Genomic DNA, 26,115 nt, shown 5'->3' with positions numbered 1-26,115 from the left:
GAAACGTCAAATTTGGATTTCTCAAACACTGCATTTTCTGAAAGCAGGCCCCGAGTGATAGTTGGTTCTATTACCATACAGGGGCCCTTGCGAGTAAGTATCACTCCATGTTTTGTTTGAAAATTTTTGAAGGCATAGTGGCATAATAGTCGAGAATTATGGCACTCACGCAACAACATTTTGATGACCGAATGGACAAAGTCCTGCAGAAAATCGCAAAGCTCCAGGAGTAAAATAAACTTCTACGGTCGGAAAACAGGTCGCTCAGATCCGAGCTTTTAAGAGTTAAATCGACCGCTCTGCGGTCAGAACTATACTCGAGAAGAAACAATCTTGTTATCCACGGTCTAGAATCTTCAGATGGCGAAGATCTCCGTCAGAAATTAGTTGGTTTCTTCGAATCAAAACTCGGAATAGCTACCGCGAATGAGATACGGATGAATGTGGTATACAGAATTTTGAAGAAACCGTCAAATGCCGAGTCGTTTGGCTCTAGCGGTCCAACACTGAGAAACAGCGCGCAACGAAAAAAGTCCGCTGATCCGATTTTCGCTAGCCTTGAAAATTTTGATCAGTCAGAAATAATGAAAGTGTGGTAAACTGAAAAAAAACGGTTTTAGCGTATCTGTTGGCTTGTCAGCTGATCTCGGGAAACGACGCAAAGAACTTTTATCACTTGGTTATAAGCTACGAAATTCAAAAGTAGCGAGTGAGAAAATAGCGGAAATGCGTCTGATCCAAAAAGGGATCATACTTTGGTTAGAAACCAAGAAAGCAAAGACGGCTCAGTGGATGAAGTGTCCAAACGAATGCTATGATCTGCTCAAGCTCCCCCGTGCTGGCTCGGACGATGCGAATGATTCTGATTTGGACGCTTAGAATTTTTCTTTTTTTTGTTAATATTTCTTGAGGTTTGTGGGGCAGCTATAATACTGAAGTAATTAGGAGTGAATATTGGTAAAATTAGAGTAGTAAAATTGATGATAAAATTAAATTTAAAAAGTATTATAACTGCGCCATGAGAGAGTGTTTATGTGTAATTTGCCGCTTGCATATTCTTGATTTCTGTTTATCCAATGAGATGTTTTTCCTTTTCGTGTGTTCTTGCTTTGTTTTTCTTTTCCAGAGTTATAAGAAAAGTTCGGGTTTACAAACTTCAGAGTGGTCTACTGCTCTTCTCAAAGGTACAGCTATTGCCTCTCTTCAGTATGTTGGTAAGTAATGAATTCCTGTTCTAATCCTCCCGGGGGTGCCTCCTCGTCCACAAGCCAAAGTAATGCTAGATTAGTAGAGCTGGAAGAAAATTTTTTGGATTTAGAAAATATTTTTGATTTAGAAATTAATAATGAATCAGATACCCCGTTATTTGATAAAAGTAAATTTCCTAGAAGCCGTTATGAAGAAGTGTGTAATTTAAGTATGGGACGCTCTGAATCTCAGTTCACTGTTCTTCAACTGATCTGTCAAGCGTTATGCTCATCAGTCGCGGATCTAACGACTCTTTGTCAACAGTTGCAGCCAGATGTAGTCGGACTTTGCGAAACCTTTTTAACAAGACAAACAGACACCCTTCTGGAAATACCTGGATATACTTCCCATTTTTTGCACAGAGCAAGAGTACTCGGTATGCATTAACAAAGAATTAACCCGGAATATAGAAGGAATGTATGAATCACTTTTCCTGGAAATGTGTTTACATTCAAAGAAGAAATTAACAGTTGGAGAAGTATACTTCCCACCGGCAGGATCTGTTTCTAAAGTCTTTTAGAACTTAATCCACATATCAGATAATCTAGAGAAACAAGGGACTGAAGCTATCTTAATGGGGGACTTCAACATCAATCTTACTCTTCCTCTATCTTCCGGTGCGACAGATCTGCCTAGTATAATGTCTGCGTCGAATATGTACCTCTCGAAGACAATTTCAACCCGAGTAACTGCCACTTCCCACTCACTGATTGATAACATTTTTTCGACTCTGCCTCCAACATCAGCCTCAGTTCTGCTATCCGACACTTCAGATCACTTCCCTCTGATTACAAATTTCAACATACAGCATAAATATCTAAAGCCTAATGCTTCGATTAAGCAGGAGTTCACTACCTGGAAACTGAATAACGAGAACTTGAAAACTCTTAATCAAAATCTGGAGAGCACACCCTGGGAAAGTGTTATGAATACAGATGATGTTAATTCAGGATTTGAGGAATTTCAAAACATTTTCATGAGAATATATACGGATTGCTGTTGTGAAAAGCGTTCAATGAGGACGGGACGGAAAAATCAACCCATAAGCCCTTGGATTAGTCATGGACTGCTCCAGTGTATTACCAGGAAAAATAAACTGTGGATGGATTACACAAATGACCCATGCATTGCAACGCTGGATAAATATGAAAAATAAAAAAAATGTCTTCGATCAGTTTTACGTAAAGCTAAACGAGATTATTTTAGTGGGAAAATAGCTGAAAGCGACAAAAATTCTCGGAAAATATGGAAGGTTGTTACCTCTATACTGCCTCCCTGCAGCCCCCCACCTGAGCTTCCATCTAAATTATCTGTCAATGGGGAGACAGTAACAGGACCAGATAACGTTGCAAATGAATTGGGAACATTTTTTGCAGAAGTGGGCAGAAAAACAGCAGATTCTGTTGGGAATTCCGTGAAGAATTTTAAAAATTACCTTGGGCCGGCATGCACTAAGTCCATGGCAATAGCACCTGTCTCTCCATCTGAAATTCTGCTAATCATACTCAATCTAAGAGGCAAATCGGCTTCTGGGTTCGACCGAGTACATACCAAACTGTTAAAAGCAGTTGCCCCTTCAATCATAGAACCCCTTACTTACCTCATAAATTTGTCTCTGCACAAGGGCACTTTCCCAGAACTGCTAAAGAAAGCTAAAATAATTCCATTGCACAAAGGCGGTTCTCGAGTTGACCCGGCTAATTACAGACCTATTTCTATCCTCTCAGTTTTTGAAAAACCTATGCAACAGCAGCTACTCCAGTTTCTAGAAAAGAAAGGGTTTTTTAATAATCGCCAGTTTGGGTTCAGACCAGGGCACTCCACGCAGGATGCACTAACGGCGTTAAGTTTATGGAGAAACAAAGCTTTGGATTCTGGTCTACTACCTGCAGCGGTTCTGCTTGATATCAGGAAAGCATTTGATAGCATGTACCATTCAATTCTCCTCGGGAAGCTGGAACATATAGGAATAAGAGGTGAAGCCCTGGATTGGTTCAGATCATATCTGAGGGACCACAGCATTTATTTGGGAGAAGATCCTGGAAACGATGTGCGCGTTAACTGCGGTGTCCCCCAGGGCTCAATATTAGGACCATTACTTTTCCTGATCCATGTTAACGATCTGAGTCGAGTGCTGAGCCCGGCACGATCAAATCTTCGCTGCTGTAACTTGTGCCAGGATAAAAACTCCCTCTGGTCCGAAGGTGAAGATGATGAGCTCGTGGCCTTTGCCGATGACACCACGCTGGGTTGCTGTGAAATGGATAAGACAACGCTCATGTCTAAACTGAGGGAGGTTCTGGAGGGGACGTATCTCTGGATGGATGCTAACCGACTTGTTATTAATGTTGAGAAATCTTGCGTTCTATTTTTTTCCCGGGTTGGAAGTGTCCATCTGGAGATATGTGGTATCCAGACATCCAGAGGTGTGATTAGTTGACCAGAAAAGCATTTTGCAAAATACCTAGGAATCCTCCTTGATGAGAACCTATCATTCGTGCATCATATTCAAGCAGTAGAGTTAAAGCTATCCCGGAATTTTGGAACAATAAAAAAACTGAAAAGCGCTTTGCCGCAGAAAACGCTAGTCCTCCTGTAAAATACTCTTATAAAACCCCATTTACAGTATTGTGCAATGATCTGGCAATCAACTTTTAAATCCCACCTGCAAAAACTGAATTCGATTCATCAACGATGCCTGATATTAATTGGAAAAAATGAAGAGTACTTGTCGTTGGGGTCCCTGTATCAATTATCCTGCTTGACGTTAGTGTTCGTTTTTAGCTGGAGAGCTGCTATCTGCATTTAAAAGATTATTTCGACCTATTTCAGACCAACATGATTTGCATACCTGATCATCGTCTAACCTGCAAATATCCTTCACCCTTACCGTGCGATCAGATTTCACTCCTAACTTAGCTTGTGCAGAGATATGGAACCTGATCCCAGAAGAGCTGAGAGGTAGGAGCTCCCTCGCATCATTTAAAAAAGAGTAAAAAATCATTTAATAGCATTACAAATGAATAGTTAATAAAAAAATAAAAAAAAAAAAAAAAATAGAATTAAATGTAAGTAGTAAATTTAAATTACAAATGTATGATTTTTATAATTTATTTTTCATATAAAGGAAAAAAACAAAACCATGTGCACTGTGAAAAAGTTCAGATTGGAAATTGCCTCAATTTGTGAGACATAGACATTTTTCCTATATTCTGTGATTTTTCCCATATTGCATAGACCTAGAGTGTTCATTAGATTGTGATTTACCTTAAATTATAAATCTGATTGCTGTGTTTAAAGACTATTTTTAAAGTGTATTCCCTAAGGAATTGAATTATTTGCCGATTACCATATACGCATTGCCAGACCACAATTTAAGGAATTATTTTCGGGCGGAACGGAGAAGCATTTCACGGGCAGTCCGAAAGTGAAAAAGAAGAGGAATGCTTCTTAGATGCCCTCCCAAGTCATCAACTTCTGTGAAGCATGCTAGTATCCGTAAAAACCAAACAGCTCAAAAAGAAAAACAATCCAAGCTACTAAGAACGATAATTTTCAGATAGTATCTCAACCTACACCACCAAGAAAAAGATCAAGATGTTCACCAAACGCACAACCTAATATTGAAGAAAACATAATTAAAACAGATCGTATCTCAGTTTTGATAAGGAAAACTAATGGAGAGCCGTTTAAACAAGAAGAGATCCTAAATTTAAGGAAATTAATATTTTCGGCTGCAAAAGCAAATTTTGATGTGTCTTCTCAGATCAGGTATGGCTGAAATTTATTTTCAAAATGAAAATTTGGCAAACATTTTTATTCAAAAGTCTAACACGTTATCTTTTGCAGGTACCACAGTCGAATGTAAAATTGTAATAAAAAAGGCCCTCCACAAATATGTGGTATATGGACTGGACCTGAATCTTTCTAATGAAGAAATTCAGCTTGAGCTACTAGATGCATCAGGACGGCTAGTAGAACCAGCAACTGTAACTAGACTTCGACAAAAGAAGGAAGGTGATCTAGTGGACAGTAAATCTGTCCTGATAACCAGCCAAAATGAGATAAAAGTTGGATTGTATCTGTACGGCCAAAAAGTATGGTACAAACCGAAACCGTTCCAGTGCACTATTTGTTTGATGCACGGCCATACCAAAAATAACTGCAAGCAAACGATTCCTGCCTGTCCACAATGTGGAGGAACGGGTCATAATCAAGATGCTTGCACAGCACGAGAACCATACTGCAAAAATTGTAAAACATATGGGCACTCTTCCCTGCAAAAGAAAATTTGTCCTTCGTATCAGAAAAGAGCTGTTATTGTAAGGCTGTCAGACCAAATGAGACTTCCGTACTCTGTGGTAGCAGCAAGAATTCCCAATTCAGAATTAGCTCAAAGACTGACAACAACTTCAGGTCCCTCCACACCAAACCTATCGAAAGAGAGTGTGAGTCAACCTCAAAATAGAGATTTGGAAAGCAGCAGAGGTGCTAATCAAAAACAGCAAATATATAGCATTACACCTCTACCATCAACACAGCAAACACAAAAAAAGACACACAATCTTCTTAGCACAGACCACAGGCAGCCTCAGAATCAAGCGAATTGGAAAAAGTTGCCACTTATTTAGCAGTTAGCCATCTGATCCAATCCAGTGGAGAAACGCAGCAAGTGAAGGCAATTATGACTAGGAAAGCTATCACAACAGTTCTCGGCCCAACCATTTGGGCATAAGCAACTGCTGAATTTCAGCTCCTGAAAATTGCAATAGCCATCCCTATTGTGTCCCAAAAAAGTGAAAACGAAGATGCAGATGGAAAAGATTTGGTAAGCCTAAAGAGCAAAGGGAAAAAAACACCTCGTACCCAAACTAGTCGAAATCAGCAAGCAGATAGAGAAAGGGAAGACGATCTCCTCTCCTTTGCATGCGACAGTGATCTCCTTAAACTCGACTAAGCTTCTAGATTTAACAAATTGGCTAAGCAAAAATAATGCCGACATTGTATGTCTGCGAGAGACAAATCTACATGAGATAAAAAAGATTAGCATTCCTGGTTTCAAAATATATAGAAAAGATAGGTCTTCCGACCCCAAGGGTGGAGGTGTTGCTGTACTTGTCAAAAATAATCTATCTCACTCTGCAGTGCCAATTAAAACCATATAATCACGATGTAGATGTGGTTGGGGTCATTCTTCATTTAAAAAATGGTGATCACCTTAAAATATGTTCATTTTATAATCCCAATGGAAGAAATCCAATTTTTAACGTATTACGTGAACAGCTAACCGGGCAAAAAACAATTTTGTGCAGTGATTTTAATGCCCATAGTCCCCTTTGGGAGGATGTAAATCAGTCAAACACAGCAGAAAAGTGCATTGAAAAAGCGATTCTAGAGGTCCCAGATGCTTTAGTCCTTACACCGTTTGGTCTAAACACTTATTACAATATAAGGAATGGAAGCTTCTCAACAATTGACCTACAAATAGGACCAGCATATCTACTTCCACATGTAACAATACGCAATGTACAGCACCTACAGACAGACCATTCGGCAATTCTGACCACAATAAATGATACGAGCTGTGAAACTGTGCCACCTACCTTTAGATTTAATCATAAGAAAGCTGATTGGCAAAGGTTCAAATATATCTTAAGTAATACAAATTATGAAGCGGGGTTTTTCAAGCTCTGGGGGTTGACCAAAAGGCTGAAATCCTAACACGTGTTCTAAAAAAAGCTGCTTAGAATCCATTCCAAGATCCTTCAACCACCATACACTACGCCAACCAAAAAAAAAAAACAAAGTATGGTGTAATGATGATTGTAAAAAGGCTGTCAATGAAAAACGCAAACGTAGAAACATTTTTCATAAGTTCCCCAGCCCAGAAAATCTTAAACATCTCCGTAGAGCAGAAACTAAAGTGAAAAAGTAGGTCTAAATGCAAAGAGATCAACATGGAAAATTTTCCCAAATATACTAGACATGAATAGCCCACTGTTAAATATTCATAGCTTCATCAATCGATTGGCGGGAAAAAACCCCAAAGATGGTGTTATACCGACATTGCAGCATAACAGCATTCTCCTTACCAGTAACCAACAAAAAGCGGAGGCCTTTTCCAAATGTTTAGAACATCCAGCCCCCAGTAAATTTCCTCATCTCACCCCACATGTCTGTAAACTCTATAACAAAACAAAGGCCAAGGAGGAATTTCTGGAACTATTTACAGAACGAGAGCTTCTTGAAGCTCTGGAGGAAGTGAATGTGGACTCAGCATCTGGAGAGGATGAAATAAGTTACTTGATGTTAACCAATTCAGAGACGAGATTAAAAAAAGCTCTAATCGATGTATATAACGAATCGTGGAAGCAAAGTACCTTTCCCAAAATTTGGAAGAAGTCAATAATTACTCCTGTGAATAACTGTGAATAAACCAAACAAACCACCAGAAAGGCTGTCTTCTTACAGGCCTATATAACTCTTACCCGTCCTTGGAAAAATTATGGAAAAGATGATAAAGAAAAGGCTTGAATGGTTTTGTGAATATAATGGCCTTTTTCCGCAACAGCAGTGTGGTTTTAGGAAAGGCTTCAACACAATTGATTGTATACTCATGCTGGAGGAGGCTATTAAAAATTCTAAAAGTCAAAAGAAGGTCCTGGTAGCAGCATTTGTTGACTTTGAATCTGCTTTTGACAAAATATTAGAGAAGAAGCTATGTCAGATTTTAAAAACAATGGACTTCCTAGACAAATGCATCTATTTCATCTCTGATTTTCTTAATAATAGAACATTCAAAGTGAATATCAATGAAGCTACATCCTCTATTTGTAGACTCCATCAGGGTTTACCGCAAGGATCGCCACTTAGCCCACTTCTTTTCCTCCTCTTTCTATCCGAGCTCTAATTTTCAAGTGAGAGTTTAGAGCTAGCAGGCTTTGCAGATGACCTCACCATTTGGGAAGTAGGATACAGCAATAATGAAGCAATTGGAAAGTTAAACGCTGCTCTGATAGAATAAGTTCGATTCTCCAAAGCATTTGGAATGAGTGTGTCAGCCCCAAAAACAAAAGCGATGATGTTCAATAACAAAAACATTCCCACTCCAATGGGTCAAATAATTATTGGAGGAGAGAGACTTGATTTGGTCAAAGAACGCAGATTACTGAGATTGAAAACAGACCTTCAATGGACTTGGAATAAACAAGTAGAGGTGATGAAAGAGGTCTGCCTGAAAAGGATTGTAATTCTAAAAAGACTTGCTTCTACCAAATGGGGAAACTCACAAACTGTATTAGGAACTTTTTACAAACAATATATAAGGCCAAAAATGGAGTATGGGATAGTTGCTTATGGCCATACAAATAAAAAAAAACATGATGAAATTGGAAACTATCCAGAACATGGCACTCCGACTGGCTCTTGGCTTGCACCCACACACTTCTAGTGATCGCACTAGGAAACTAGCAGGAGTTGTCCCTATAAGCGAGAGAATAGCCAAAGCCACTGTTAAATATTATACCAGGATCCAAGCCTACGGGGAGCGGCACCCCATTTTCATTCTTTGTCTTGGGAGCGCTAGGCAGCAGAATAAAATCGGGATTGCATCATGGCAAGCTTTTTCAGCACTCTGTCCAAACTGCTCATTGGATAAAATTCAGGTCGATCCTTTTAAATTTCCTCCTCCATGGAAGTTTTGCCAACCAAATGTCAGCCTAAAGCTTATAGAAGACAAAAAGGAGAATACCCCACACCAACTAATTAGGGCTGAATTTTTAAGAAACAGTGCTAAAGAGTTTAAAGATCATCTGCACATTTATACTGATGGATCCCTAGTAGGGAATAAATCTGCCGCAGCAGCAATAATTCCACACACATCTCTGTCCATTCAAAAGCCTCTCCCACTGAACTCCTCAGTTTTGACGGCTGAACAGGCAGCAATAGTTGAATCACTAAAAGCAGTCAAAAACATTCCTCTCTATTTCAGAAAAGTAGCAATTTTCTCGGATTCTCAGACTGCTCTTAAACTAATCCAAACCTGGAACGCAAAGGACACTGATTTGCAGGAGATAAGAGAACAGCTTGATTCTCTATACAAGTTTGACATAGCAGTGGCTTTCCAGCATATTCCTAGCCATGTAGGGATCCACTATAACGAAAAAGTGGACATTCTTGCCACAGAGACTGCAAAGTCGATCAACCCACAGCTCGCTCAAAATTATGCAATGGTTCTTAGAGATGCATTAAGAAACCGCCATCCTTATAGAAAGCCTCCTCCTGCTTTGGCTCCAATTTTCAAAAAGCCTGAAATAAATCGGGCGTACTTTAAAATAAAAAGCTTAGCAGTAATAGTGAAAAGAGAACATTTCAGATGAATGCACTTTAGCGACCCCAATTGTTTAATCTTCAACTTGAAAGAGGAAACTTTTCAATATTTTCCCTTTGTATGAACTGCACATACCCCCAAACTTTATAAACTGCTTGCTCTATCTCAACATTTTTAACTTCCACCAAATATTAACCTGATTGTGGATGCTCCCTTGCCAGCCTCCATTGAAAAGAAGTTTTACAGAGAGGCAATTGATGAGTTAATGAATTTAGATGTTCTTTGACTGAGTAATATCTTCCAAAGTATTATAACTTTTAATGATGAGGGGACGACAAGCAGAAGAAGGGGAGGGTCCTGTCACAAGAGCCGTAGAGGTACCTGCCAAGTTTTCTCTTAAATTGCGGGGAAATGGTAGCAGGACCCTACGCTTCCCTTGTTTGGCCCTTATGAAAATGTCAATTTAGTTTCCCCCCCCCCCGTGGAAGAATATAAACTTATTTATATAGAGGAGAATCCACCAACTTGGAGGCCAGAAAGACAAATGTTGGAGCCCAAGTGATTTCTAACGAAGAAGAAGAAAAGTGCAGTTGGAAGCCGAAAGGAGTCCGTTTAGGATTCCAGGTGCTTATTTTTGAAGAAGAAGAAATATGACGGGGTGGTTTCCCCTGAGGGTAAGGAACGGGAAGGTAATAGTTTTAGTTATTTGGTAAATGAGGGGTATGTTTGAGTCTGAGATTAGGAGCGGTGACCATTCTGCGTATTATGTTAAATTGTAATGATTTTGGTTCTCGGCGTCCAGGAATGGACTGAGTATTTTGATTATGTGTGATTTATTATTTTCATTTGTTAATAAACCCATTGAACTTGAACGAATTAAAACCTGAAATTCAGAACGGGTTGCTGGATTAAATTAACCAAAATTTCATTTTGAAATTTCGAGATATTTTTTTTTTTGTCCAAAATAGACCAAAGATCATATAGTAGAAACTCCGGGGTTTACACAGCCCCCCAGAACCCGGGGGCGCACATAATGTCTTTAAGAAGGAGTGATCGTACAACTTCGTCGAGGGCTCATTCTACTGGAAATTGAAAGTTCTAGTTCCCTCTTTAAGAATCAAAAGGGACCGGAGGTCAACTAGCCTTCCTGCCTTCTTTACCTCAAATCAATCCGGTTGAAATATTGAGATAGCCATTTTGTTTGAATAATTCAAAAGATCGGTTAACAAAAACTCCAGAGTCAACACAAACCCCCAGTGCCATGGAAAAAGTGTTGTATGTTATGTCCATGGGACATATAAGGCTCTTACAAGAGGGTTTTGAAAATATTTTAAAGATCAGATAAGCGAAACCTCCACCCCATCTTAGAAAAAATTGTGAACAATATTTTATTCTAAAACTCAAGAAAGCTGATCCCTGGCCTTCTCTGCATGACCCGACCATCCTCCCCCCCAAAAATATTATTAACGATAGTTCATTCCAAAAATTATGGCAACTCACCATTGGTCCGACTCCCAACCCCCAAAAATCGACTTATTAACAATATTTCAGTCCAATAATTATGGGACCTGCCCTCTGGTCCTCCATGGCCCGATACCCCTCCCTCCCGCAAAACAAATTATTAATAATAAATCATAGGAACTGACCCCTAGCCCTCCCTGCCTCTGGTTAATTTATTCTAGTCAACAGAATAAAAAACAAAATATTAACATTTTACGGAGAGAGAGAGAGAGAAATAATTTATTAAGAAAAATAACGCTTACATCATCCTTCAACAATCACTGGGGAGACCCAACGGGTTGTATATGATGGTAGTTTCCATTCTTAAAATCTACTAATATATATATTCAAACTTCAATCATAAATCGAAAATCGCAAAAAAAATCATTAACAACTTCCCAGAAGCTAGCGTTTCAACCCACTCTTGATCTGGCTAAACTTATCTGCCACCTTTATACCCTCAGGGAGAGAATTCCACAGCTGTGGTCCAGCAAAATGCGGAAATAAAGATTTTCGTTGAGTACTCCAAGTCCCAGACACTATCCCTGAAGAACATCTAGTTTCATAACAATGATAAAACGAGTTAGACTTAAAAATTCTCAAAAGTACTCCGACGAATAACGATTCAAACATTGATAAACAAAAATAGCTACTTGATAATCCCTCAAGTTATAAAGACTTAGAATTTTTAGTTTAGTGAAGCAACTCAAAGTACTATTTTCGAATCTCACATATTCTCCTAAGACCCGAACAAATTCATTTTATAAAATTTGAACTTTTTCAAAACTTGAACCAAAAGAACTAATTTACGGCGACCAACCATAAGAAAGATGCAGATTGATAAGAGAATGATGGATGATCATTAGAATTCTTGGTGGAAGCACATTCCTAAGCCTTCTTAGAAAACCCGATCCTCTTGCCTCTTTTGCTGATATTTATTCACAGTGTAGTTTCCAACTCAAATTGCAATCAAGATAAAAACTAAATATTTAACACTAAAAGCTTCATTTAAGAATACACCATTCAGACAAATTTTATTATTTAAATTAATGGGAGTACCAATTCTACAAAAAGTCATCAAATTCGTCTTAAAAACATTAACATATAGACAGTTAAATTTCATAAGACTTGCCAGTTCATTTAGGGCCTTATTAGCCTTTTCAATCAAAAATTATTCCCAAGGTGATATTACTGTAAACACAGTGTCATCAAAACTTAGCTACAGCTTAATAATCACAAAAACAGACAATTAGCAATTTTCTGCATTAGTTCCCATAATATAATATACAAAATATAATCTCCCATTGTTTAGCAGCTAAATTCAACTAATTTTATGTATCTTTTAAATATATTATGATTAAATATTCCCATCTGAGCCCCCATAATTGCCCCTGCTTAGATAGAAATATTTCGTTCATCAAACCTGCACAGAGAATATTGACAGAAAATTTCTCATATGGAGGATTTATCTTTCTCACCAAACTTAAAAATTAAAGCTAATAAATTGAATCTAAATGTGTTTTGCGTCACAAAGAAGTCACTTTATCACTCCTCAGCTCTTAATCGTTAGATTCAAGTACATATATAGTTACATTTTTTCCCCTAAGACCACTTAATGAGCAAGAAGGAGAAAAAAGAATAACTGTTTTCTAATTCTGCTTTTTTTTAATTCTGACATAAACAATTAACTGTACAACTTACCGTTTTTAATGAAAGAATTCTCAGAAATTGTGACGGGATCGGCCATTTTCAGAATTTGTGGCCAGTCCATGAAGGATCGTGGAACGGAGTTAATGCAAACTATGAGAAGTAAAATACTATAATCAAAACTTGGATACAACACAGATTTTAGTCAGGAGAGTCCTAAACTAGAATGGATATTAGGATCGATGACTAAGAATGACTTTTACTCGCTGCAGAGAAGATTTATCTTAATACAGTCGAAATAAAAGGCTCAACTCCTTTAGCAGTCAAAGGCATTACAAATCTTATTATTATTATTTTTTTAATAGGTCCTAAAATTCAAAAACTGTCTTTATTATGTAACTAAATTTAAAGTGTAGTTGTGGAGTTTACGTTATAATAAAATTTTACGGTAAAAAGGAAAATAAAGCTGTCAGCTTATTCTGTTAGCTGTATTATGATAGTAAATTTTAAATCCAAAAACTTGAAAAATTTGGTTTAATTCCAGAAATGAAAGCTTTATTCATGGTTTTAATACTTTAAACACAATAAAGTTATGGCCTATTTTATACATTTTATGTTTTTCCAAGGGGGTATATCTAGCTGTTCTTACTTTTAGGACTCGAAGAATGTGAAAATAGATGTAAAATTAGATCAAAATAGATATTACGTAATAGCATTCTAATTATCAATTAAAAAATTAATAAAAAAAATTAAGCAATTACCATCTAAAGCATTTTAAATTCAAATCTAAAGTGAAACTCAAGCAATTTACGAAATATTTCAAGAAAAATAAGTCTTTTGTCTTTTAATATAGGCTATACTAAAATGTAACAACATTTGCCTAAAATATTACTGAGAAATTAATCGATTGTTTAACGAAGGATGACAATCTTCCAGGGATCCATTTATGCCAAGTTTAACAATTGGCTTAAATTACTTTTTTACCCAAATATTGTTTCATCTTTACCAATGTTATTATGAAATCTATTTCACCCTTTCACTAACACTTTTTAATTACACTAGGAGGTGATATTAAAATGTATAAACAAAACAAAGATATCCCTATTCAATATGTTTTCTATATATCATGGTTACAGTGACAGCTGTAACCTAATAACAAGCAAACCCAACCAAATGTATAAAAATACGTTCTTTTTATTTTAGTCCAAAAGTCAATTTGTTTTTTTCAAATAATTATTCAGAGGGTCAAAGAACTTCCGTCATTTATCTTTCTCGCCTTATTGTGAGCGATTTGAACATTTATTGATATTCTGAGCTTAACTTAAAAAGGCAGGGGAATGCTAAAATGCTTGAATTTGCGTTCTTTTAGTTTTCGGTTTAGTTTCAGTTTTGGGTTTATTTTTGAGCCACGTTTACCCAAATAACTCGGAAATTTATTTGAAAAGAAGCTGATGTAAAGTTTTTGCTGGTAAGGAATTTTTCAAAATTTCGAAAGTTACAACTGAATGTTGTATATAAACACCAGAGGTTATTTATGCTCATTTCTAGCTTTAGTGCCACTTGTTGGTACCTCTATATTCGTGTTTTGGATCTCAAGTATAATTTAGCAGTGGTTTTGTTGCAGCTACTCACTTCTCGCATCTTCATGTGACCTTTGGGATAGTTGTGTGTGCCTCACAATATTCCTTCCAAATTCAAGTTTCCAATTTGTTTTTAGAACTCTTTAGAGAGCAAGTGATGTATTGTAAAAGGCCAAGCCAATTCATTTGGAAATTGTGGAGATGGCAATGCAATTCGACCATACAAACAGCAACCTCCAAAAATCACCTTTGTAGATTACTCTTTCCTCTTACTCTTTTTACTTTTAATTGATTTAATAGATAGAATTCACTTTCGTCAACCAGTTGTGATTTACATAATTGTCCTGCAACAAGTGATAACACACTGCAAACAAAACTCATGATGAGGTGAAAGCTAGGAAAAGCAAACGGACTGCAGCAAAACTAGCAAATGAAAAATCCATTTAAGTTATAATTCATGAGTTTGCTTATGTTTATTAACCTTGGAAACTTAGTTAAGGGTGATGGACCTGGGGTTTTGTGACCTTTTTTAGTTGTTCAAGTAAATATAGTTTTCACTTTTAATAGATTCCACTTATCCACTGAATATTGAGAGATGAATGATCAATTTTTTGGACTATAGATATTCGTTTTCGTTTTGTTCGTCTGTAATAACATCAGAGCTAGAAGTTGTTTTATAATGCGGGTTGTACCTACTTAATTATTTAGTTTTTTTTCGTGTATTAAGCCTAGTTGTCGTTTTACTGTGTTATATTTAAAACTAACTGTTGTTTTTGCTCTCTTACCTTAGTGGTTTTTTTTGCTTATCGTTTTTTTACGTTGAGAAAGACTCCTGGACGTGGGGCCAAAATATTTGAAATTTTTTTAAAATTAAAATGTTGTTTTGTTTTTATTTTTTGTTCATTACTTTGCTGAAATTAAAACCTGTTTTTCTTGCTTAATTTTTCGTAAATGGAAAAACAGTGGGGTCTAAGAAATTATTTACATCTAGCATACAGGGTTCCTCTTCATAAAGGAGGGAAAAAAGATGACCCATCGAATCGAAGACCTATATCTATTCTCCCATTTTTCTCTAAGTTATATAAGAAAGTGGTACATGCCCAGTTAAGTTATTATATTGAAAAGAATAAAATTCTAATGGAAAATCAATTTGGGTTCAGAAAAGGGCTATCTACGGATATAGTAGTTCTGAAATTGGTTGATTGGATTAGTGATGCATTTGAAGCAGGTCTCATACCCGCAGCTGTGTTTTTGGATATAAAAAAGCTTTCGATACGGTGGACCACTCAGAGCTTATTCAAGCTCTGGACTCGATTGGGGTGAAGGGTTCAAGTCTGGAGTGGTTTTCATCGTATCTACACAATCGGTATCAGATAGTTCAGAACGGGTCATTTATATCTTCAAAAAAGAAAATAGAGTGTGGGGTCCCACAAGGGTCAATCTTGGGACCTCTACTTTTCACGATTTTCTTTGATCGAGTGAAATACTACCTGTCAGAGGCTGGTGTCATCCTGTTTGCAGATGACACTTTGCTCTTTCTGGCAGCGCCTTCACTTGATGTTTTATATAATAAAATTAATAATGCAGTTTCTGAATTTCTAACTTTTTCTCAGCAAAATATGTTAACCCTAAACTAAAACTTTTTTCATGATATTTTCTAGACTTTCTTCTATTGCTGGAAATGACCATATCACGGTTCAAGAAAATGTGATAAAGAGAGTAGCAACAACGAAGTATTTGGGGTTTTTAATTGATGAAAACCTGTCGTGGAAAAACCATTCAAGGGCAATAGCTGAAAAATTAAGCAGAGGCCTTGGGGTCGATGCGAAGAATTAAAGATCTAGTCCCAAAAAAGATCCTGAAAATGATTTGTTTTTCTATATTTTACCCATATATTAGCTACAGATGCAATATATGGGCAAGTAATTTTGTAAAATGTTTCAAAAGAGTACAAAAACTTCAGAATAGAGCTGTAGAATTATTATCTGAATTTGATGATTCTGATGTGGTTCCTGCTCATGAGCATTTTAAAAAGAATAAGTTAATGGATGTATCCCAAATTCGAGATTACCAAGTCGCGATTTTCTTGTATAAATATTTGAATCAGCTGCTCACCCCTGCTTCTGAAAACCTTTTTACTTTTAATAGAGACCGTCATGACCATAATACAAGAAAAGCTGATAACTTAACTCATTAGTTTAGGAGCACCACTCGGGCATCTTTTGTGATTCGCCATTAAGGTCCTCGTGTTTGGAATATATTGCCCAAGTGTGTGAAAAATGCGCCTAGTCTTCCAGCTTTCAAGTCACGGGCAAAGAAGTTTCTTTTATCTCGTGAGTGAAATTGGTGTTAAGTAGTAATCAATGTTATACTTTGCGTACACATATAGGAATCTCTATGTTATTTGCGTACTGCCCTAGCAGTTTGTATGTTATTTGCGTACGCCTTTACACCTATCCAATGAGATTTAGAACTCCTTTACATGGTTATATACTTCTATGGGACATATAGGTAAACATTTCTACAAGGTATATACACCTTTTCAAAGAGTGAGCATAACTTGATTGGTGATTGGGATTTGAATAAAAGGAATAGTTTTCTTTACAATTCATATTAGTAAGAGAATTGAATTAAAAGAGAATTGTTTATTTGAGAAGATATTAGTAGAGAAAAATGAGTGGTGCATTTACATTATTGGAGATTAATGTTGGACCCGACAGAAACAGCAGCAACGATATACGAGTACCCAATGTGGCTGTGGAAATAACCGCTGGCTGTAGACTATGTCTTGAATGGGACACTATGTATGCTAGATACGTGATATCATTAAGCAAATTTAAGCAGGAAGAGCAACTATGTTTTGCTAGAAAAGTGAATATTCTCCATATAAATAAACTTCGGTCAGCATTAGATGTCCTATCGAAATATATTGATTAGAACAAAATGTATCAGTGAATATTATTATCGTAATTATGTTCAATAAAATTGTTTCTAAATCAATGGTATTTTTTCTTTCTATAGTAGACTAGCGTATATTTTTTAGAGTAGAATAAATTCTGGTTAGTCTGAAGTTGGTCGTGAGAGAGTTAGGACTAAAAAAAAAAAAAATGGATGGATGGATTCGAGAAAGAGCGAATCATGGGGAATCTAGTTCTTATGGAAAAACGTTTAATTCTAGATGACAATTTTCTAGAGCTGTCTATTCAAAGGAAGATATTGTCTCGGGGAATGCTTGTAGATATAATGAACACTGATTCTCCATCATTAGACTATTGTATGAAGCTTCTACGTCGTGGTCCAAATGCATTTACACAATTTATTGATATATTGATCACGACACGGCAAAATGATATTGTGGATATGCTTTTAAACGTTAGTTTAAAAATTTAGGACTTTTTTTTCATGAGAAAGAGGGTGCTCAATGATGATTTACTCCTCTCTCTCTCTCTCTCTATCTCAGACAATTTTTTGTTGTTGCTAGCTCAGTTTTATTGTGGCAGTTAGAGTGTCAACACATGAAAAAATGTCCATAGATGTCCGTTATGTATGTCCTCACAGGGCAGCTGGTCATCATGTGAGAATCGCACAATGATTGATGAGTATAATGAAAAGTGTAGATTATGCAACCCGTGTAAATTGCATAGAGGATATGTTGTACAAATTAAAGGTTGTAATTCCTGTCTTGAAGAGATGTATGACTCTCATTCTAGAGGACACATTGCTCCAATTGTCATTAAGATAAATGTGAGCAATGAGAGAATGCATATCCCGGCGATAATGGAAAGAACCCTTGCAATGGTTATAGTGTGGTGCGACAAGTTGGGCATCATCGTGGTTTTACACTATTTGGAATGGCGAAACCAGATTATCAATTCAACTGCCGGAATAAAAAATAAAGTCGGCACTTACGTCATCGCTGTGGAGACACAGGGTCTATGGATTATAATTCTACTTATTATTATTTCGCTGTGACAGAATATGATTCGACACTTGGGGACACTGTTTATGAAATTACTTCACAAAAGGAAATTGAAACATTTGAATTCTTAAGAATGAATGAGAATAATATCATTGGCTATACAAAGAGATATGATAAGAGTGAAGTCAAGCTCTACTGTAGAAAATGTGACCCTGACATTGCAGTACGTTAGGATCAGTGCACTGTGAATTCAGATAATCTACTTGCACTAGTTGTTGTCGACAAATACCTAGTAGTGGATGAAATCTAAAGAGTAAAAAAGTCGTATTAAAATGTATATATTATTTTTTTTATTAATAAAAAATTTAACAAAAATATTTATAAAATTTTATTATTATGGCACTAAAATAAATATTAAATAAAATTGTAAGTATATTTTCCATTAGAAAGTCGTTCAATCGAGGTAAGTCAACGTAGATGTTGAGAAACTGCTTGTAGGTGTAGCCACGACATCTGAAAATGAAAAAGAGTAGCGCATGAAAGCCACATGTCTTACTCGTTAAATCCTGTACTCTTCGTTGATTTTGAATAATGGTTTTCCCACTGCTTTCAATAAAGTTACTGATGTATGGCGTAGAATTCATACGAGAGGCCAAAAGGATAAAAAAATTCAATATTCTTCGCTGTTTGAAAGATGCATAGCCAATGGCCAGTCTTCAAAGTCGATGGACTGCTATTAACAATGATTAGGGTATTGTTAACACTTGGAATTTTTTCAATGAAGTCCGAAGGTATGCAATAGGACTTGTACCGGGACATGCATGGATCCATAGTAAATACATTGATTATTTGGTTTGTGTTCATGGTGCTAGGTCTAGTAGAACACTGCCGTCGGGTGTGAATTCCCAATAGGTTTCAAATTGACTCAGTGATATTAGCGTGATACTCTCAGTCAGAGCATCAGCAAATGTACACTCTAAACGTACATTCCCTGTTCGTACTATGCTCATATCCTGAGTCCCTGACAAGTCCAAAACAATAACCCCATGATTTTTGGAAAACATTGAATCGGTTATTCCATTTTCAAATAGTTGAGAATCATGATCAAGGGATTGCATGGTCAACTCGTACAGAGTTCTATAGGATTTTTTGTCAAATGATAGAGTGTACAGTGGTATACCATTCACTTTGCACACAAGGCTAGATAGACCGAAAAAATTAAAATCATGAGGGGATTTAGTCCAGGATCCAACGGCACTGCCACTCTTCACAAAGGCCAAAGCCAATTTTGATGGGATTTCTCCATTGATAAATGATGAGTCGCTATAGCTACGAGAGCTAGTGGGAATTTGAAACTGATGTGTGATTGTATGGGAGACAAGAAGTTTAGTTTTGTTGCAATTGGCTCTAAGTTTTCCCACTGCCAATACAAGTGAGTTCAATACCTGTTGTTTTCGGACGGGTAGACGTGTCAGTGCTATGATAAGAGTTGCATCGGCTGCTGCAGGAAGTGTTTTTCTCAAAATGAAATTTGTTAGGGCCAGCTGTAGCTTTATGTCAATCTTGAAATTTGGGGGGTAAACATTGGGATATATTGAATATCTCTTGATTTAATTTTCCAACTAGATGATACTCCTGGGTCACTGCAGTAGTCAACTCACCGTCAGTATTAACACCTGATCGATATTCATAGCCCAATGATTGTCCTCTAATCTCCTTGTACACCTTTGGCGTCATCATCATAAATTGTATGTAGCTTGCATAGTTTGATAAATTATTGCTAGTACTCACCAATGTTCCATTAACAAATACATTAATTTGTTTGAATAGGTTGTGTAGAATACAGTTTTCATAGGAGAGACCATCACCGACATTTGCGGTTGTATTATCTGACTTTTTCTTCCCTGCAACATTTAAATCAATAAATGTTGGTGACAAATCAATAAAATAATCTTCATTGGAAAATATTTGAAAGTGTATATTCTCCGAGAGGGGTTGTTGGGGATGAAATTTTTCATAGTAACCATACTTGACACTGACATCAGCATTTTCAGCATTGAATAGATTCAATGAGGAACTGATTGATGAATATGCTTCCTTGTGGGGGAGATAAGTCATCTTAAGAGAAGAAATCCTTCTTTGATCTAACAATCTTTTTCTTTTTCTTCTTCTGCTTATTGGCCTTCGTTGTTTTATTCCTCAAAGTCCTTGTTGATGTCCTTTGCTTCCTGCCTGGGTGGAGACTGATGAGTGAATGACGCGAACGCATCCTTTTCGACCTCTCCCCATTTTGTCAAGATTTTAGTTGCTCACCAACGGCTCTTGCTGAAGATCTAATATTTTCCTTAACGCTCTCCTTGAAATTCTTGCCCGACCCCCAGTCCTGTAGTGTGGAGGCAGCAAAATTTGATGCAGCAGGTACAAGATATTTTCTGGCAAGGGGCAGTGCAGAACGAAATAGCCTAGCAAACCAGCTACCAAGACCATAGCAAGACATTGTAGTACGACTCTTGTAGTAGTCCAATCCATTGCCTATTTGACGTGGACTCCAATCACCAACATAACAATCAATATCTGGGCAGACAAATGGAATTCTCCTATTCTTCATTTTAGGTGATTGTGCCGTCGTTGACAATGGGTCAAAAATGACATGTAATCACTGCTAAGCCTTTTGTTATTGCTAGAGGATCACCCAATTCACTTCTTAGTGTTAACTGACAGAGTTCCAAATACGAAGCGTTTACAGGAACATACTAAAGATGCTTTATATTATAGTGATGAACATGTTCATGGGTTGTTTTTCGTTCAAGAACACTTAGGAAGGACAAATTTGAGTTACCGAGTCTCGGTGTTTTCACTAAGAATGCTAAAAGAAATATGCGAGATTACAAAGTAAGACCAGGTGGAAAATAAGCAAAAATAACTTGATGCATCCCGTAAATGGTGCCAGCATTTCCCCCATTGATCATATTCTGTTTAAAGCCAATAACGTCTCTCAGATTATCATTGAGAATAATTGTTTCAGTGTCAACAGATGAGCTAATGTAAATCCTATCACGTTCCAATGAATAATTAAAATGAAATGTACTATTCCTACAATGTGAGGTTTTTCGATGGACTTTGCAGCACAAATATCCCATATTATCATATTCAATATATTTCAATTTAGTATGTAAGTATTAGCTAGCCCTATGTGTTTTCATCCTTTCATAGTTGACAGAGTGTCCAAGTGAATGGTATAACCCTTATATCATACACACGATCCTTTCTCAGGATGTCATAGGTATTTTTGAGAATACAGTCGACAAGATCCACTTCATACGCACCGTCAAATGTGATGGCGGGGGAGAGCTTTGTCCAAAAATCACTTGTCGTATTCAAGTCGTTGTAGAGAGGATCGGAAACGTTGGACATGAAAGTTACATAGAAATCATTGGGCATTGTCAATATCTTCAACACTGATCCAATACTGTTCTAAAATCTAGGTAACCCGCGATAAGTGACGTTTGGTTGAGCCTAACGAAATATAACAAAATAGCATAAAAATATGCTTTTTACGGTTTTCCAAACCAGTTAGTTAGGGAAAGGCAATTTTACGGAAAATATATTCTGCTTAAATTCGGGATAGCCAAGTAAATTTATAACTTCTAATGCTTTAACAATTAATAGCCCTGTATGAACGCTAATTCTGAGATATTTTTTTTTAAAAGAAAATATGGTATTATTCATTTCTTCCTAAGAACTATCCCAAAATACGATCTTCTTACCATAAAAAATGCACAACTCTCTCTCTCTCCTAATGAGGTAATTTTTAGCTACATACTATGTAAAAGGTCGAGGAATAAAGAATTCAAATGGAAGTAACCCCAAAAATATTATTCATAAGAAAATTTACAATACAGCTTAAAGTAAAAAATTGGGTATTAGGCTCATATTGTTTTCTCGTCAAGTTTTAAATATTTTCGGACTTATGTATCACAAACAGCTGGTTAAGAAGACCAAATAATGTTAGTGCAAAGTAAAGGGATTAGCCTAGTAAATTTTATTATGATTTGTAGCCAACAGCTATCATGTCCAGGCGATGGGCTGATATAAAAATGAGACTGCGATAAATGTTAAATTTGGAATGTGGATGGTCACAGGGTTGGTGGGAAGGTTGGGGGTTGATCGATTACTATATATTAATTATGAGGTAACCAAAAGAAAGAAAAGCATAGTAGAAACAAACAATGAAAAAAATGTATCTTCGGAGGGGGTATTTCCCGCACGGGGGTGGGTATTCTCCGAAGGTATTTTTCGCAGGGGATATTTTCCGCGGGGGTACATTCCGTGGGGGGTATTTTCGGCAGAGGAGCATTTTCTGCGGGGTAAATTTTTGTGTGGGTGGGGGGGGGATTTTCCGTTTTTTTCTGTGGGACGATTTTTTTATGGGGGGGGGGGGAACAACTAAGTCCTTAGAAGCCGCATGAAAAACCAATAATGCAATAATGTCTCAATTGTCGTCAAAATTCCCTTTTTAATTTAAGTTTAAATTTACTTGTTTAGTTTAGTTCTTATTTGTTTTACGTTTTAATATTACCCCGTACTTATAGGTTGAATTTGTCTGTTTAATTTACTTATCTAGAAACCGCAAACAATATTTGTTTTTGTTTTTAAATATTATAATGAGTTTCTGAGATTAATGACTTAATAAAAAATTGCTACTGGTATTTACAGAGTTCACATGTGTTCACTATTTTTTTTTTTTTTTTTAACAATTTTGAGGTTTTTGCCGCAATATCATCAATAAGTGTTTTCAGCAAGGGGTTTCAATCCCGGGCTCTGACTCTAAAACTTATTATGTACAAGGGTTGATTTATTACGCAGATACAAGGCCTACTTGAGCCTGAAAACAAAGCTATAGCCAATTTTGGCTCCCAAATTTTCGCAACGAAATTTCATTTTGTTTTTTTCCCGAAAAATCCGCGAATCTTGAAGACTTATCCCCGAAAACTCCCCGAATTGTTAAGACTTGTCCCCGAATTTAAATTTTCGAGAGTGGAAGCCCTGTATAGTATTCAGTTTGAATCTAGCTCCTGTACTGTGAAGACCAAAATATGAAATAGATAGCTATCATAATTCAAAAACATTTGAGTGAATGAAAGGATTAAAATTGCGCAATTACTGGATACCTAAACTGTAATTGATTCAACTGAAGTGTTTCTTTCAACAACACATTTTATGGATTTTTTGGGGGGTAGTGAATCACCCCCCTTGGAAGTAAGTCTTGCTTATTGGTGTTTAAAAAAAAAATTGTGTTCGGGCATATCGCCAAATTGTATAATGAATATTCCAATATCTCAAAACAAGTTCGACCAAGCTAATGAGCTCCAAAACAAAAAATTAGACCGACTACTTAGTAAGCAGGGTGATTTAATAACTGCAGTTAACAATTTATCTTCTGAGATACAAGAGTTAAAGAATGAGGCTTTAGAAAGAGATAGAAAAAGATCAGAATTAGAAAGGTTACTTTGAGAGCAAACGCAGAAGAACTCGTTGCTCGAGCGTCAAATGCTACTAATTGAAGTAAAAGAAAGAAGTTCGAACTTGATCATACACGGCTTACCGACAGATATTAATCCGAATCAATCCTTTGAAGCTCACGTGAAAGATCTACTTAAGAATACCTTAATAATTGAGTCATCTTTGTCAATTAACAAATGTTAGCGCTTAGGTGGAAAAACTGTTAATATAACGACTAGACGCCGTAATCAAAGTCAGACACGTAAACCGGCAGTTAATCCAGTGCTAATTAGGCTCAGGAATGAATCTGAAGCGTATTTAGTTATGCAAAACGCATCCAAGCTTAAGGGCTCTGGAATAAGAATTTGCACGGACCTTCCTCCAGCACTTAACACTTTACGCACAGGATTCCTCACTAAAGCAAAAGAGATGAAGGAGTGCAATGATTGTTGCTTCTCGGGTTAAAAATAAAGGAACCCACGTATGGCTTGAGATAAAAAAAAATGGTTCGGTGATATGGTTGAGAGCTAATCAATAACTGAATTGGATAGTAGTAATCTGAGTTTTGATTTATATGATTTTGTGGAGTATTTTGTTATTTTGTGTTTGGTGGTCTGGTTGTTAAGTTATTTGATAATTTATGATTGTTTGAGGATTATGATTATTTTATTTTCGGAGGCCCGTTCGCAAAAGTATCATAATGAGTATTATGTGGTTTTTTCTTACTTTGTTTTTTTTTGTTATCAAAACTGTTATATTTAATTTCTTTACTTTGTGCCACACTATTCCTGATTTTTCTTATGTAAGGTTTTCATGTTATAAAGTTCTAGTTTTTTGTTTATGTTTGTCGCTTTCAGATGAAGTTCTGGTTACAATTGTGTCTCCTTTAACTCTCCGTATGGTTGGTACGTCACTTTTTGTCAATAAGTATACCCAGCATCGAGATAATGGATAATAGAATTCGTAATTTTGAGGAGCACCCCCTTAATTTAGGTAAAATATTTGAGAATTTATGCAATGATGACGATGTTTTTTATATGATGGTTCATTCTATCCCAAAAAATAAATATCTACTCCCCACCCATGTTTTAAATAAAGGCTCTAATTTTAGAATGGCATTTTTGAACTGTCGCGGGTTACTAAATATTTTTAATGAAATATCCCTGTTTATTTCTCATCATAATATAGATGTCTTCGCCTCTTGTGAAACATTTTTAAATGATTCGACAAAAGACATTTATTAATAAACAGCATTATACTTTTTTTCATAAGAATCGGATTAATAAAAAACAGGGAGGGGTAGGTTTTTTCGTTAAATCAACAATTCAGTCAGATCTGGTGAGCGAATTTGATAACCTATATCTTGAAATGGCGTTTGAATTTTTGGCAGTTAAAATAGATGTAAATGGTATGAAAATTTTTTGTTGTGTTTTTTACCGGCCTCCAAGTTCTCCTGCTTCAAGGTTCATGGAACTTCTTGATGATTTTGTGCATATTGCCTCGAAAAATTATCCAAAAATGGTTATCATGGGTGACTTTAATATTGATTTATATAATTCTAATAATTCAAGTGGTAATTTCCTTAGAATATCTTCTTACGGGGCTGATTTGTTACCAGTTTGCTTATCCAGTGGTCTCTTACCAGCTTATAGAGTCCCAACAAGAATAACAAAAGATTCTGCTTCCCTTATTGATAATTTGCTTACAAATCTGGAACTTAAGTCTAGTGATGTGGTTATTGAATATTTTTCAGACCATTTGATGCTTGTGACCGACTTTCACTTGATTACAGATTTTAATAGGCCTACTAAAAGAAAAATTAGGATGACTAATGGAAACTCCTTAAGTAAACTTAAAGTATTGCTTTCTTCAAGTGACTTTTCTTCTTGTTTAGAGTCTTCGGACCCTGATTTTGCTGCTGAATGTTTTGTGAATCAGTTTAAACGTTGTTTCAATAATGCTTTCCCTTTCCGTCAAATATCAAGAACAAATAGTATAAAGCCGATTAAGCCTTGGATATCTCCTGGATTGCTGGTATTAATAAAAAAAAAAAACTGCTATATAAGGCATTCTTAATGGATCCATTTGAAGTCATATGAGCTGAATTTCATAGATATAAAAATCATTCAACAAAAATTTTAAGATTAGCAAAAAGTCTTTAATTTATCGAATCATTTTTTGAAACAGAAAAGTTCCCCTAGAAGACATGGGAAATAATTATTAAGTGCTTAGCAAAGCATAAGACCCATGATCTTCCTGATGAATTAATAGCTGAAGATGGAACTAAACTGGCTACAGGGAAAGTGGAAGTTATCAATGCATTAAATATACACTTTACAAAAATTGGCGAGGAAACCGCGTCAACTGCTGGAAACAACCTGGTCCATCAT

At 36.3% G+C, this 26,115-nt stretch overlaps 1 protein-coding gene and 1 long non-coding RNA gene across 2 annotated transcripts in view; one reads left to right on the top strand and one right to left on the bottom strand.

The window, feature by feature from the left end:
- LOC148948074 (uncharacterized) overlaps window positions 1-26,115 on the top strand; it is a 407,093-nt gene that overhangs the window by 76,476 nt on the left and 304,502 nt on the right. The window lies entirely within an intron of this gene.
- LOC148948077 (uncharacterized) overlaps window positions 1-26,115 on the bottom strand; it is a 44,722-nt gene that overhangs the window by 9,177 nt on the left and 9,430 nt on the right. The window contains exon 2 of the long non-coding RNA XR_016142374.1: window positions 12,779-12,877. This is a non-coding gene — a long non-coding RNA (uncharacterized LOC148948077). The remainder of the gene's footprint in view (window positions 1-12,778; window positions 12,878-26,115) is intronic.

The sequence above is a fragment of the Artemia sp. Qi Xiang Cuo genome, chromosome 10 (assembly GCF_049724085.1).
Source record: "Artemia sp. Qi Xiang Cuo chromosome 10, ASM4972408v1, whole genome shotgun sequence".
Taxonomy (NCBI): Eukaryota; Metazoa; Arthropoda; class Branchiopoda; order Anostraca; family Artemiidae; genus Artemia; species Artemia sp. Qi Xiang Cuo.
Note: the sequence above shows the minus strand (reverse complement) of the source record. Positions and strands in the feature narration are given on the sequence as shown.